Consider the following 15,575-nt stretch of genomic DNA (forward strand, 5'->3'; position numbering starts at 1 on the left):
AAGTGAAGGTTGCTTCAATTGCCCTGGTGCTTTAGATACTTTTTTCAATACTGTATATGTTGCATTCCCTGCTTTATTCTGTTTTAACACAGATTTGTCTTTTAGGTGTTTTTTTTTAATAAAAAAATGTTATGTATCCAATTTTAAATGGCATTTTAATGACTGTTTTTATTGTGAACAGCTGTGGAAATCGTTTGTGGTTGAAGAGTGGAACAAGAAAATTGCTAAACAGTTAAGTAAACAGGTATGGTTTCCCAGTGAATATTTGTCTGCCGTTTTAAAAACTGAGACATATTTTATGCTCTAATTCAGCGCACAGTTGCACATACTGCATGGCAACCTGCCAGGGATGCTGCTGTTGCATCCTGCATTGCAGATCCTGCACTGAGCAAAGGGATGGACTACATGTCTTCTGAGGTCCCTTCCAGTTCTATGATTCCAGAGGTGGATTTAGGGCACTGTGACCAGTTCTGCTGTACTGCATGCTGAGCCTAGGGGGTGCTGCTGGGCACTGCATCTATGACATAGTGAATTGACCAAAATAGAAGGCAAGAGGTGGGGAGCGGGTGCCAAATGTTGGCCTTGCACAGGGCACCGCTGAAATTTGAAAGACCAAAGTTAACCCCTAATGATTCTGTCCCTAACAATGTACTAGATTGCACTGCATGCAGGAAGAGAGAGGATCTCATTACAGTGTCAGATGCAGTCACTGTACCTAACTGGATATAAATATAGTGTGCTTCCTGTGAATTCCTAGAAACAGGCTACCAGATTCTACTCATATAGAGTTTGAGCATTCAGGCTGTTTGCTCTCAAAAAGCCCTTTGCTATACCTTCCAGGTTCCAGCTATTCCTATTAAGAACTGTGGACGTGCTCTGTCATGCTCAGAAACAGGGCAGGGGGGCCTACCCTAGTCCATGGCCAACGTCCATGTGGCACACAGTGAATTCCCCATTGCTCTAAAGCAGAGGACAGAACACAGGACTGGGTTCTGAAAATAGCCCATAACATTTACTTGGAAGTGTACTCTATGGATGCCAATAGAATTTCCTTTCTCAAAAATCTACCTAGGAATTATTTATTTTATTTCACAGATTTATACCACACATTTCAAGGCAGCTGAGCATAATAATACAATAGGCAAACAGCAGTGCTAAAATAATTACTAAAGACAAACATTAAGGTAATATTGAAGAATAAATCTTACGTTCTTTTCCTACACCAAATACATTCCAATAGAAAATAGGTTTTTGCAATTGCATTAGACAAAAATACATTTCTGTCTACACTTGCAAAGAAAAGAAAACTTTCCACCTTGTTATTATCCTTTCCCTAGCATGAGTTTTTGGGAAATTTTTGTAGTGAAAGATACTACATTGTTTCAACTATTTGTAGGTTTACAAATAGCTATTCCAGCTGTAATCCAAATGTCAACCTTTGTGCAGAGTTGATATGCAGTATCTTCCATAGCAAAAGTAAATGACAGATTCATCAGTGTTCTGACTTTGCTACTGGTTCTGCCTGCAACAAAAGCATAATATTATAAACAGTCCTACTGGCGTAATCATATGACATTATAATGTCTCTTTTATGTATTACTAATGTATTGGGCACCATAGTCTCTAGGCAGCAAACATAAAACCAATCAATAGTTTCATTAAAATTGCATGGAAGTGCTCTTATATCCATTCCCCGAATCAGCAGTTACCGTATGCAGTATTTCTCTGCCCCCCTCCTGCATTTTTCTCCTCCTTTCTTCATTTATTTTCCACTCTTTATTGGCAGAATGTTCACAGGTAGACTTATGTTTATTGTTCTATGAAGGCATTTAAAGTGGCAATGAGTCTGACAGCTTTTAAGTGATATTCAGGCTTCTGGAATAAATAGCTTAGTTTTGGGGACAGTAACATTTTCCCCAGACTGTAGGTTATAGCTACCCCTGGTTAAGCTAAGCCCATAGGTTCACAAATGGTTCATTTAGCATCAATTAAATAGAAGAGACCCATGGCCACTCTGCTTTCTTTTGAAAGCAGCTGCCAGAATTGCCAGGGTTGAGGTGGGAAGTAACTCTATTTCCACACATACTGTGTCTTCCAAGTCTAAACTGGCCTTCCCACCAGCTGTTGCTTGCCCTGCTATAGAAAACATGCAGTCTTGAAACTGAAACTCATTAAATCTGGTGCATCCCAAGATTAGGCCTAGCATTTCTTTTTAAATGTGTGCTTATATAATTTATGTGATTGTCTTTGTGGCCTGTAACATGTAAGAAACTACTCCAGTTATGGAACAGAACGAACCTGCTCCACATTTATAGTCCTCATGTTGAAACACCTGTGGAAAGTTTGATTTTCTTTAAAGTTTAGTGGATGAAAACACTGCAGTATAAGAGTACAATCAGGATATGTTTCACTAAATTCTTGTTTACACACTAGCATCCTTGTCTATGCAATGGCAATAACACAGCTGAACTGTTTAAGTTGCAATGCAAAATTAGAAGTCTTTTGAACATTTTTTTTTTGTCTCCTTGATTTTGGACATTTATTATGGTTTACTTCAGGGGTCTGCAAACTTTAAGACAAAAAGAGCCACTTGGACCCGTTTCCGAAGAAAAAAAAACTGGGAGCCGCAAAACTCGTCATGATAAAAATATTTTTTTTGTCACTTTTTTATTATTTCTTTGTTTGACCCCTCAGAATTACTCCTCCTCATAGAAACGTTAAATTAACAAGTTACCTTTGTGTGTGTGTGTGTTCTTCACTCCCCTTCAAAACAGTGACCAGCGTACATGCCCCTTACAATGTAGCGGGTGGGTGGGTGGGAAGGTGACGTCGGGACGGTGCGTGACTAACGCACGCACCGCCCCCATGTAACGTCACAGCCAGTACAGCGCCCGCCACAGTGGGGAGTGTCGGGGTGCACAATGCGCCTCCTCCCCTCGCTAGTATCCGCCCCGGAGCCGCGGCAAAGGTGTAAAAGAGCCACATGCGGCTCCGGAGCCGCGGGTTGCAGACCCCTGGTTTACTTCCACCTTTGTCAACCTGGTAGCCACCAGGTGTTTTTGACTACACATCCTATCAGCTGCAGTCAGCATACGCAGTCAATTTCATTTGTACTCCAGAGCAATTGGTGAGGAGGAAGACCACAACACACTTGGCCTCACAGTAGGCAGCAGAGTCACTGCCACTTACTGGGAGGGGCAATGAGGTGGGGAGGCTGGTGTTGTCCAGGTCCATCAGCAGAGCCTGCAGCACTGAGCTCCCTGCTTCCTTGCCCTTCCCACTCTTCCTCCTAGTAAGCAGCATTGACTCTGTTGCCAGGAGGTCAGGTGACTGCTGCTGCCCCTCTCCACCAGCTCCTCCTCCTTGTACTGCTAGATACCAGGTTATGTTATAACATTATAGTGAAGCTAACAATCTAATCATCTCCATTCTCATGTACTCAGGGTCCTGAGACTGAACCGCAGCTTGTCACCTCTAGTGATTGCACAGAACTTTATTTAAATCCCAGTGCAGAATAATTATTTTAGTAGAACATATTCCATTTGAGCAAACTCAAAACATTTGTGTCAGTGGAACACCCGGTAGTGAGCAATGCTCCTGTTTCTACACTTGGGAGATAAAACATTTAGGCTACATAGCATTTGTAAAAGGGATGTAATATTTTTAGGAGCATGCTGCCTTTATATGAAAGATTTGCAACAAATGAGGACTCCAGGCATGTGAAATCTTGAGTTATGATATCTGAATGTCAAAGAGAGAGCCTCAAATATATACAAAAGCTAAAGATTAACAGTTATATTAAAAGTAACAGCAGGTGGCACTTGATAATACATGGAAAGAAGAACTTAGTAGCCTTTATAAAAAAAGGTGAGAAATGTTTAACTGAAAAGAGGTCAGAACTGAGATAGAATATTCAGAAAAAGGCAAGGAGGGTGATGGCAGGTTAAAGGATGTAAAAGTGAATTAATCATATAAGGCAATAAATGTTAAAAGAAACTCAGAATTCATGATGCATGTAGAAATTTAAACAATACCCTATAATTTATTATTATTGTTATTTTTAAAAAAGCCATTCAATTTTAGCTTGGGAAGAATATTCTTTGGCTGACACATTATTATGGGGAAACCCAATTCCAGTTCTCTGAGCAGCACTCTTTTAATTTTCCACAATGCTGCAGACTGATGCGATGTCAGAGGCATTGTGAGGAATGAAATGGTGGCTAGATTCAGACATCCGGTGCTGCTTGGAGTGCTCCTCAGAGCCCTGCTGCCAACATTACTGCCCATTCCCGACTGCCCAGGTAGTCTACCATGGCTTATGGATGAAGGGGGTACCCACTTTGCCTCCTCAAACCTGGAGCCAACCTTGCATTTCATACTTGCCTCCACTGAGGAACATCTCTCAGTGGCAGCAAAAATAATAAATTACACATATGCACTGTGCAGATGGTGCTGATAAAGGATTGATCCTTTTTTATATCATGTGAGCTGTTAGAGGCAGTGAGTTACAAACCTTTCAAAAGGAAGGTGTAGATGCATCTTCAGCTTAAGTGTCAGCTGCCAACTTTGAAAAAGCATAGATCGCCTACTAGGATTGCTGGCTGTTGGAGTTGAAAGAATGATCAATGAGGCACATCACCATATTATGATGAATAGGGCAACTGAATAAATACTTGGATTTGTTTTGTGAAAACTGAGTGCTTATAAGGGTAAGGGTAAAAATGCCCAAACACAGTTGAAATCCTTTTTCACCTTTGCCCTGCAGCTGTCCTCTCTGAGGCTCTTCCATACCCAACCTTGCACCAGCAATTTGGCACTGATAAATTAAAACAAGAAAGCACAATGACTGTAAATCTAACATTGATGGTGTGGGTTTCCAGAGAAAGTATGCATGGTCCTTTTTGCTATAACAGGGGTCAGCAACCCTTTTGACTCCACAGGCACATCTGCAAACCAGAAAAACAGTCTTGGGCACCAAGCACACACAGCACTTAGGAATGAAAAAAAGGACTGACTTTTTATCAAGTCTAATTTGGGGTATGTTTGTTTGTTTGTGTGTGTGAGATCTTCCTGGAGAATGCCATTTGTGGGGGAAGACTTAAACTTCCCTCCCCAGCTGAAATCCCCAGGCAGATCAATTAGGCTAGAAAAAAGTCTCCTTTTGAACAGGATGGAACCTTATAGCACCAGGGAAGGCCTTTAGAGGCCCATGGATGCCCATGGATGCCCATGAGTGCTATACTTGCAGTCCATGTGCTATAGGAGCCAATGGTTATCACATTGTGTTAGTTTTTATTGGTGTTCTCAGCTTTGGGAATTCAGTTGAGCTGATCAGTTGCTTATACATTTCCAAATAAGCAAATAAAATATCTTCCAGACACCACAGCATGGGAAGGGGCAAATTAATTGATTCATTGGTTGCCCAGTCTGCCTTAGTAAATGCCTGCTGCCGCTCATAAAAGTTTCTGTAGGTCATTCTATCATTATCTGAGCAATTGCCATTGGGATTATGATGCATTACTCCCTGGGTCAGGTTGCCCTCTTGATACTAAATAATCAAATAGGAGTCAATGCCAAATAAGGTTAAGATGGTAATGCAGTCCATTAAGGAGCACTTTTCCTCTCAACGTGTGGGAGCCTGCCAAATATGCCTACAGTACAGTACAAGGAAAACATAGTTGGACCAGTAAAGGCATGGGCACTTCAACTTTTGATAGAAGACAACGGGTACATTTCTGCTGCATTAAATGTGAGCAGCTCATCATTCAAAGATAATTGAATGAGCAAGTGAGAGAGCAAACTAAGCCAGCTCCTTCAAGGCAGTTTTGGCAGCATTTGCATTTAAGGAGTTTTCATAATTTAAAAAAGCCTGGCTTGAATTTTCCTCCGGAATATGCATTGTAGAATACGTGTTCGTTTTTAGATCCTGTTATATAAATTTAGCACCAGGTATGAAAAAGGCAAAGTGCAGCAGGAAAGTGTGAGATTTAACTCTTCTGGGCTTCCGGGTTGGTGCCTCCGGCAATGGCAGAATTCCTCTGATCGGGAGGAATTTGCCCCGTGGGAATTTGGGTCTGTACCGCCACGGCGAAGGCGGAGACCCGTAAAAATCACAGGCGGGAGAAGCCTGTGAATGTGGGATTCGGCGGGCACCTTTTGCGCCTCCCCTACTCGCGGGGAAACCCGGTTTCGGGGATCTGGAGCGATGTGGGGTGAGTGGCACGGTGCTTTGAATCGTCTGCTTCTTCCACGGAGCGAAGCCGCATAACTGTTGTCAGAGAACACTGACTTTTTCCTGTGGACAATTTGACTCTAAAGTAATTACCCGTGAGTAGAGCTGAATTGGGAAGAATTGGATTTTTAAACGTTTAATCTGGCATTGAAATGGGGAGGTTCAATACAGGAAGTCCGCCTCCCCCTTTTGTAGATAAACTGAAGCAAGGAGGCTGCAAGCTAAAGTCATGGAAAGCCTTTTGTAAAAGACTAAATTTCCATCGGTAAAGAACTAACCCCCCCCCTTTTGGAGACAGGAGAAGGGGGGGAGTGGTGGACTGAATATGCCTGTAGGAGAGAGTTAAGAGAGTTAAAATACCGCCGCTCTGACCCTGGAAACGGGCTGCTAGCAGGATTGATGTTTTTTGGAACGTCCATTGACAGCGTTTAGAACGTTCATTGACAGGTACCTAAACAAGAGAATACATTGTTTCTACTGTCTCCGGTTGTTTTCAAAAAAAGGAGGAAAGTAATTGAAACTAACTTTGGATTATTGAAATTGTGTTTAAAAGAGGACATACTGACCGATACAAATAGAAACTGTTTTCCCCTAGTGGAAGCTTTTGAAATTGGTTACTTTACAGGCTAGGGGAATTTCCAGCTGCAAGATAAAAAAGTGTGAGACTTTGGAATTGACCTTGAATCTCTTAAGTGTTATGGCAAACGGAAAGGAAAAAACAGACGGGATGTCGACAGAAAAGGCCTTAGTGGCTGCATTATTGAAAATAAACGATTCGCTGGAACAACTTCACAAGAAAACAGATGTGATAAATGTGAAAATGGATGCTGCAAATATTGAAATTGACTTAATCGTAGAAAATTTAAATAACTTGGGACAAAAGGTGAATACCAATTCAGAAACCACCCAGAAACTGACACAGGAATCTACTCTGATACGGCAAACTGCAGATGAAGTCAGGGAAAAAACCCTTGCTGCTGAATCTAAAGCAATACAACTGGAGAGGAGAGTCCCATCCATACAAAGACAACCTGATGAACATAAGCTGACATTCGTTATGATTGAACTTAAAGAAGAACAGATGAATTTGAGGACCAGAGCCCTATCTGAACTGGAAAAGGAAAGCTTGACAGAGTTTCAGGAGGCAACAGGACTAACATCGGTTGAGAAAGAGAGGTATTTGGGGGTTAGTATGACCGCCAAAAATGTGAATCTGTTTAAGGATAACTGTGAAGGATGTTGGAGTGAAGAGAAGGGGGATTTGGAAATATGGACAAATCAGAAGTCGTTACTGTTGGGCCGAGTTACTGTGGAGGGGATAAGGGCTGCTGTGTTGCTGGGGATGTTGCCTTTGTTTCAAACATTGCAAGCTTTGGATGGGATGGATTGTTTCAGGAGGTGGCAGAGGGATGTTTTTGGAGTTGTTTGGCAGGGCAGGAAGCCTCGAGTAAAACTTAAGATATTGATGGATGCCAAAGAAGGAGGTGGATCTGCCCTGCCAGACCTTTAAATTTCGTTGTGAACCATCTGCTTTTTGCTGGTTGAGAGAATGGCTGCTTCTTGAAAACACTGAAGTGTTGGACAATGGCAGACGAAGTTGATGGACTATATGGAATTGGCGGAAATGACTGGCAAGATCCGAGACCAGGGAGAAGAGTCGGTGGAAGAAGATTGGAAAAAGTTTAAAGACTATTTATAGAAATATTGTAAAATTAAGGAATGTTAGAAAAATGTTGGAATGAAGTTATATGGCATTAGTAGAAATGTCATAAGGAATTAAGTATAAATAGATTAATAGAGAATTAAAGGAAAAATAAGGCAAGAATGTGTTAAGATAATTATAGGATAGAAAACAGAGTAAGATGGAAAGGAATTGCTGAAACAATTAATAGAAGTGGAATACAAAAAGGGAGGTGTGAGGAGGTCGCTGGAAATAAGTGAATGAAATATAAGATATTGAAAATGTTTGAGGTGTTTTAAAATTGTTTTTGTTGGTTTTTGCTTTGTTTTGTTAGTCCATGTAGTATTTTTGTATTGTATTTGTATTGTTTTTTCTCTTTTCTTTTTTGTTTGTAGTGTTGTGTTGAAAATGTTGAAAAAGTAATAAATATCATTTTTTAAAAAAAAATAGATTTAACTCTTCTGTTAAGATTTGTTTTTTAAAAATGCAACCCAGCAAGTAGCTAAAGATTGTGATGCAGCAATAATATCTGGCAAACTGCAGATATTCTTCCTCTGTTACAATGACTGCAAAGTAGAGGCTATTTGTGCAAATGAATGAATGAGAGTGTCCGTTTGAAATGGAATCCACTGCTCTGCATTACTCTATAGCTTACTTATCACAGTGGTTAATGTATCCTCTAGTGGAACTACTTGCTATAGATGGTAATGACACTCTGCCACAAGACTTACTCCTACATAGATAATTGTTATGTACAAGTTTTCAACAGTTTTGTTGTGATTCTCTGATGTAAGCGAACAGTAACCGAGGCTGTTGTTTCTTCAAGATTGGATTCAATAGTATTCAAATCAGGACAGAATGGCCTGGTTCACACAACACAGTAAGCCAAGCTTAATAAAACTTGGTTAATGAGGAGAGAACCCAGGTTCCCATGACATGAGATGTGGGAATCAAAAAACCTAGGAAGGAGCAAAGGGGCTGTGTTGATTCAGGAGTCTGTATGGTTCCATTAAGCCATAGTTTGGCTTACCAGGTTGTGGGAATCAGGCCACTGTATTTATTGTGGTCAAAAAGAGTACAGAATAAAACTCACCAACTCCATCTGCAGTACAGACTCTGGTGTGGATTATATGTGATCAGCAGGACACTTCGTATGTACAGAAAGCAAGTACAAGCCTGCAAGGACAGGCACATTTCAAAGACCTATTGCTGGACCCAACAACACAAGAGGCAATTACTCCTTCTGGTTTGTTTCTGAAGATGCAGAAAAAGCTAATTTTATTGAATTGCATCATGCACTCTTTATACATTAATAATGATTCATTGCACACTAACTCTAGGGCTGAAATCAGACAACTGCACAGTTTCACACGGTCAAAGAATTTTTGAACTTGTATTCCTTAAAACAACAGTTCCCCATGCTACGTAGGAAGCCATTATTTTAGGGAAGTTTGAAAAATGGTTTATAACAAGCCACTCTTGTTGGACTCGGTTAAAGACGTTCTTTGGATCAAAGTACAGAAATGTGAATGTTTGAGCTAATTACATACGTCCAACATTTGACAGAGAAAAATGAAGTGTACTTACTTCCTAGTGATGAGTTTATGATGGTAGCTGAGCTTGCCAAATGTCTAAGACACTAGCTGGATCATCTACCAAAGAAGTTTTGAAATAGTAGCTTCCAAATTGAGTTTCTTACAGTCCAGAGAGCACAGTTGGCTGTGTTCTTAGATGCATTAAATCAGCTGATTAAATGAGGTCTTGAGTTTTACAAGTCCATTCATCATTCCATTTGTAAGACTGTCTGTCATGTGAGAACTTTATTGAACTTCAAGATATCAGAAAAAAGAACTTGGTACACACAGTCAGGTTGAAAACTTCTACATTTCAAGTGTGAATACTAACTTGACCCATTTTCAATGGGTCACAAAAGCTGTAAAACGTAAGCAAACATAAGTTGAGTAACAGACCCATTGAAATTACTGGGCCTACATGACTCATTGCCATCAATTTCAATGGGCCTACTGTGAGTGAGTTAATTCAATACAACCCAGTATTTCCCTTGGCATCCTAGTGTGTGTATTCAACGTAACAGTTTGTGTTTCAAATAAAAGCCTCAGGTCAACTTTCTCAAACCAAAATACATTAACTTGATCTCTGAAATGAGGCTTTTTGAGCACTTTGCTGTATTATTATTTATTGTCAAACTCCTGCCTTCCTTTAAAAATACTAATTTAGATTTTAATATGCACATATCCTAGCAGAGTTGTTCACATAAATAAAATAGCTTGGACATTTATATATACTCCACCCTTCATAAGCTTCCCAAGGGATGAGTAACTTACAGAAAAGTAAAATTAGAATAAAACAAAGGCCTGTCCAACTCAGGGATGCTTGGGGTGGGGAGCATATTGGTGTGGGCTGGTGCAACTCAACACTTAGATGGGGGGGGTTATTTAAAGAGCTCAAGGTGGGGTTCATTGTTCTTCCCCTTACTATTCTATCCTCACAACAACCTTTTGAAGTAAGTTAGCCTAAGATAGTGACTGGCCCAAGGGCACCAAGTAGGCTTCGTGCCTGAGTGGGGGTTTCAAATCCTTTTTGTTCAAAAGAATTGCAGCAGTTATTATAAGTTATTAATAAACAGCCACAACAAATGAATACACTGCTTGCTTTGTAACTATTTAAATCTTAAATTTATCCAAGCATGAATTTCTAAATAGAATTTCTGTAAATCTTGAATCACTTTTGACCCCCTCCATCTTAAATACCATGCCTTATCTTGCACCAAATGTAGTACTGCTAGCCTTAGACTAGCAGATGAAAGACATACAGTAATATAACATGAATCACAGAATCATAGAATTGTAGAATTGGGACCCTGAGGATCTTCTAGTCCAACCCCCTGCAATGCAGGAATATGCAGCCATCCCATGCAGGGATTGAAACTGCAACCTTGGTGTTATTTGCACCATACTCTAGGGAATCTATTTAAAGACAATTATGAAAAATGCTGGACTGAAGTGAAAAAAGATTTAGAAATCTGGTCAAATTTGAAGTTTCGCTGCTAGGCCGTATTGCTGCGATAAAAATGAATGTATTGCCTAGAATGTTGTTTCTGTTTCAAACATTGCAAATTTTGGACAGAATGGACTGTTTCAAGAAGTGGCAGAGAGATATTTCTAGATTTGTCTGGCAGGGCAAGAAGCCTAGAATAAAATTTAAAATACTAACGGATGCAAAGGAAAGAGGTGGATTTGTCCTGCCATACCTTAAACTCTATTATGAATCAGCAGCTTTTTGCTGGCTGAAAGATTGGCTGCTTCTTGAAAACACAGACATTTTGGATTTAGAAGGTTTTAATAATGTATTTGGATGGCATGCATATTTGTGGTATGATAAGGTCAAAGCACATAAAGCATTTAAAAATCATATTGTCAGGAAAGCATTGTTTAATGTCTGGATAAGATATAAGGACCTACTTGAAAATAAAACCCCAAGGTGGTTGTCACCGATGGAAGCGAAGGCTCAGAAAAAGCTCAATATGGAGGCCAAATGGCCGAAATATTGGGAAATTTTGGAACAAGAGGGAGACTGAAATTGCAGAGTTTTGAAAAACTAAAAAATAAAGTGCGAGATTGGCTTCATTATTGTCAGATAATGGAGGCATATAATTTGGACAAGTAAATTGGCTTCCAGGTGGAAAAATCAAAATTGGAAACAGAACTGTTAGAACCCAAAACCAAGATTTTGTCAAAGATGTATAACTTGCTGTTGAAATGGAATACTCAGGATGAAACAGTGAAATCTGCTATGATTAAATGGGCACAAGATGTTGGACATAACATAATGATGGCTGACTAGGAACAGTTATGGACCACAGGTATGAAGTTTACGGCATGTACTGCCTTAAGAGAGAATATTATGAAAATGATTTACAGGTGGTACATGACACCAGTCAAGCTTGCAAAAATCTATCATTTGCCCGATAATAAATGTTGGAAATGTAAAGAAACTGAAGGTACATTCTTTCACCTTTGGTGGACGTGCCCAAGGATTAAGGCTTTCTGGGAGATGATTTATAATGAAATGAAAAGGGTATTTAAATATACCTTTCTGAAGAAACCAGAGGCCTTTCTCCTGGGCATGGTTGGCCAATTGGTGTTAAAGAAGGATAGAACTTTTTTTATGTATGCTACAACAGCAGCAAGAATACTTATTGCAAAGTATTGGAAGACACAAGATTTACCCACTCTGGAAGAATGGCAGATGAAGGTGATGGACTATATGAAACTGGCGGAAATGACTGGCAAAATCCGAGACCAGGGAGAAGAGTCGGTGGAAGATTGGAAGAAATTTAAAGACTATTTACAGAAATACTGCAAAATTAATGAATGTTAGAATGATGTTGGATTGAAGTTAAGTGGTTTTTAGCAGCAATGTTAAAAGAAATATGTAAAAATGGATTGTTAACAGGTGATAATTTAAAGTTATTATATTTTAAGATAAGAGATTAAGATAAAATCAAAGAGGGAAAGGATTTGCTGAACTAACTAATTTGAACTGGAATACAAAAAGGGAGGTGTGAGGAGGTCGGGGAAACAAGCAAATGAAAGATAAGACATGGAAAAACTAATCTGTTTTTTAATTGTTTTTATCTTGTATTTTCATTTTTTATTCCCCCCCCCGTATTTCTTCTTTCTTTTTTTGCTTATTTTTGTAATATGTTGAAACTTATATATATATATATATATATGCAGGTTTTGGTGTCTTCGGGTGTCTTCCCGTGTAAGAGTCGGGGTGTCTGTGCGACGTTTCGACGAGGTCTCACTCGTCATCTTCAGGCTGGTGCTTTCGGCTTCTTGTTACTGGAACAGAGCAGAATCTGGTGTTTGAGTTCCTATAAATACTGTTGAGGGGTGTGGTGTATAGCCTCCAACGTTCTGGGCAGAGAGGAAGTTCCTAGATTAGTGTGCCTCTTCTTCTTTTGTTCCTTAATTACTTGAGGGATATCTTGAGTGATTTCATGAGTGATATTCTGAGTACCACTGGGTGGGTCATTAAGTGTAGATTAGTTGCTAAAGCTTTCGTGTCTTGACCTCTTGAGCTTGTGAAGAGTTTTTCTGAGAAGATGGCTGTGCTGCATTTAGTTGTGCTCTGGCTTGGCTTCGTGTATAGGGGCGAGCTGTGGTTTTGTGCCTTGTGCCAGCCAGATCTGTGTAGGGATTGCAGGGGGGTGCAGCATCCGGAGGTGCCACTATAGTTTGGCTACTGGATGGAGTCTGTAATATGTCTGTGGAGAGGGTCTGGGTTTGGGTCTGGTGTGGTTGATTGGTGACGGCGTTCTGTGTGCCTCTGGTTCTGGTGTCGGTTTTTGTGGGGAGGGCTAATTTCCAGATGTCTGGCAGGCGGGACGTGTCGTCACGCTTGTTCATGTTGTGAGGGTGTTTCTCTATCTCGATGGCTTCCATGATTATTCTCTTGTGGTGATGTTCCATGTTAAAGAGCAATTTGGAATCTGCAAAATTAATTTCGTGTCCTGTTTCTTTCATGTGTTGGAAAAGAGAGGAAGTTTTTTCTTCTTTTTTGACGGCATTCTTGTGTTCTGCGATACGTGCATTTATTCGTCTGTTTGTTTGTCCAATGTACGTGGCTGGGCAGACTTTGCAGGGTATTTCATAGACCCCTTGGTTTTCCAGCTGGATTTTGTCTTTTGGGTTTCTGAGGATATTGGCTATTTTTTGGTTGGTGCAGAAGGCTGTTTTGATATTGTGTTTATGGAGGATTTTGCTGATTTTGTCTGTAGTGCCCTTGATATAAGGAAGGAGGGCCATGCCATTGTTTTCTTCTGTGTCTTGGTTTTTGGGGGGTGTTTGCCAGACATCTGGAAATTAGCCCTCCCCACAAAAACCGACACCAGAACCAGAGGCACACAGAACGCCGTCACCAATCAACCACACCAGACCCAAACCCAGACCCTCTCCACAGACATATTACAGACTCCATCCAGTAGCCAAACTATAGTGGCACCTCCGGATGCTGCACCCCCCAGCTCGCCCCTATACACGGAGCCAAGCCAGAGCACAACTAAATGCAGCACAGCCATCTTCTCAGAAAAACTCTTCACAAGCTCAAGAGGTCAAGACACGAAAGCTTTAGCAACTAATCTACACTTAATGACCCACCCAGTGGTACTCAGAATATCACTCATGAAATCACTCAAGATATCCCTCAAGTAATTAAGGAACAAAAGAAGAAGAGGCACACTAATCTAGGAACTTCCTCTCTGCCCAGAACGTTGGAGGCTATACACCACACCCCTCAACAGTATTTATAGGAACTCAAACACCAGATTCTGCTCTGTTCCAGTAACAAGAAGCCGAAAGCACCAGCCTGAAGATGACGAGTGAGACCTCGTCGAAACGTCGCACAGACACCCCGACTCTTACACGGGAAGACACCCGAAGACACCAAAACCTGCATTCCTGTACCCGTGAAAATCTACGAAAGCAAATCTACGAAAGCATATATATATATATATATATATATATATATATATATATATATATATATATTATTTGCACCATACTCTAACCAACTGAGCTATCATCAAGCAGAAACTTGCATTTGTTGCACTCTTTAGGGTTGACACTGGAGGAGAGTGGGGCTGTGGTGCCTTTATCAGCTATGTGGCAGGCAGATATCAAACAAAGCAATTCTCTTCTAGTATGGAACTACAATTATGGGGAAAGCTTCACTTGTTGATGTTTTGTCTGCTGGACATCTTATGACTTGTATGCAACCCCTGATTTATTTTGGGGCACTCCACCCTCTCCTGCAAAAGTGTGCACAAATTTGCCCAAGACATAAAGAAGCGCATGCAGATGTGTGTCTTATCTGGCAACTGCACCAAAGGGCCAGATCAGCGCACAGTATACCAAGCCCAGAAATTGTGTTGCCTTATCTATGGGCATAGGTGCAGTGCAGTCATGCCAGTTGTTGCAGAAGGTGGCTGCTGCCTCGAACCTGGCTCTGGTGGTGGCTCTGGGAAGATGGCACCTTCTTCCATGTGTGGTCTACGTGGCACCTCCTTGGTCCATGGCAATGAGACGCCATGGGGTCTGTTTGCTGTGACTTGGCAGAACTGTTTGATGAGGTGTTGGGAGTTGACGTCCTTTCTCTGTGACTTGATCCAGGTGGTTGAGAAGACCACTGGCAGGTCGTTGGAGGGGGAAGGAATGACCTCACGACACAACCACAGCAGTTGGTTATCATTCTGGAGCTGTCCAAGGTCGTGAGCAGTGGAGCTGCGTTGCCACTGAGAAGGGGGCCTGCTGCTCTCGGCGCTGTGTGTGTGTGTGTGTGTGTGTGTGTGTGTGTGTGTAGCTTCTGATGCTTTGTGGACTTCTGTGCCTGCTCAACCACAGTCGATGCTCGCAATAAAAACTGGCAAACGCTCCCCAATTTTTGTTTTCCTTGCGGCAGGTAGCCCCACTGATTTGAGAGGTTAGAAGCTCGACCCGATCTCAGGACGCATCTCCCAGAAACGACTTCCTGTTTGGAGGCCAGCGCGGAAAGCAAACTCGGCCAAAGGCGAGTCACTATTTTGGTCCACCGGAAGACGAGAAAGCAAGTGAAAAAGATCCAGACCTCGCAAGAAGC

This window comes from Podarcis vaucheri (genome assembly GCF_965113315.1).
Source record: "Podarcis vaucheri genome assembly, chromosome: 3".
Taxonomy (NCBI): Eukaryota; Metazoa; Chordata; class Lepidosauria; order Squamata; family Lacertidae; genus Podarcis; species Podarcis vaucheri.